Here is a 1,207-nt window from a genome sequence, read left to right on the forward strand (position 1 = left end):
AACTAGCAAATTCCTGGGGTAATGGGAGCAATATCTAGAGCTGGGCGTCATGGCTTCTCACTTTTACTGATCCTCTCTTCATGTTCTTTGTGATGCTCCTGTTTGGCTCTTGTATTCTCAGTGCTATTACCCAGTTCATAACCTCTTGAATCCATTTGTAATTTTAGTTACAAATGGTAATAGCTCAATATAGCCCCCTAAACAATGGAGAGCTCTGAACGTCCTACCAAAACATGAGATGATGCTTTCTACAATGAGTGATAGGAGCATCAAGAGGCAAATGAAGAGGGAAAGTTAAAATTACATAACCTCCTGCTCCTTCTACCTCTGTAACTCAGCTTGCTCCTTGCAAAGTCTGGATCATGTAGGTCTCTGAAAGTGGGGACTCACAATACTAGGAACTGGAGCCTATCTCACTCACCCTTGTCCTGCTGTTTGCAATCACCCAGCCCCTGCAAACCCACAAACCTGCTTAATCATGCTTGTCTGTGTATAAAAACTCTGTAACCCCTTTGTTCGGGGCTCAGAGCTTGGAGTGTTAACTCCCCTGGGCCTGCCAGCATAATAAACCTGAGTTCTCCAATTCTCCGAGTGTGGTGCTTGGTTTTTCAAGTACTGGTTTCTGCAACACCCCCACTCTTACTTCCACTCCAGTGAACATTAGTTTTGGGGTTTGGGTCATATTTTGATCCAGTCAGATCTAATAATACAGTGGATCATGGGAAAGAAAACATTCAGGAATAAAAAGTGAAGTCGCTCAGTTGTGTCTAACTTTTTGCGACCCCATGGACAGTAGCCAACCAGGCTCCTCCGTCCATGGAATTTTCCAGGCAAGAATACTGGAGTGGGTTGCCATTTCCTTCTGCAGGGCATCTTCCCGACCCAGGGATCAAACCCGGGTCTCCCGCATTGTAGGCAGATGCTTTACCGTCTGAGCCAAGGGAAGTCCAGGAATAAAAAGGTTAAAACTAAAAATAAGGTAAATAATTCCTTTGTGTTTTTCATCCTGTAAAAGATGGTTTTGGCTTGTGTGCGATGTGATAACATTTTTCTCCTGTGGAAAAATATTTTCACATTTTAATGTCCAGATTTCAAGATGCGTACATTCATTGTTGCTGTTTAGTTGCTAAGTCGTGTCTTGACTCTATGCAACCCCATGGACTATAGCCTACCAGGCTCCTCTGTCCTTAGAATTCTCCAGGCAAAA

The sequence above is a fragment of the Bison bison genome, unplaced genomic scaffold (genome assembly GCF_000754665.1).
Source record: "Bison bison bison isolate TAMUID 2011002044 unplaced genomic scaffold, Bison_UMD1.0 scf7180017864375, whole genome shotgun sequence".
NCBI lineage: Eukaryota > Metazoa > Chordata > Mammalia > Artiodactyla > Bovidae > Bison > Bison bison.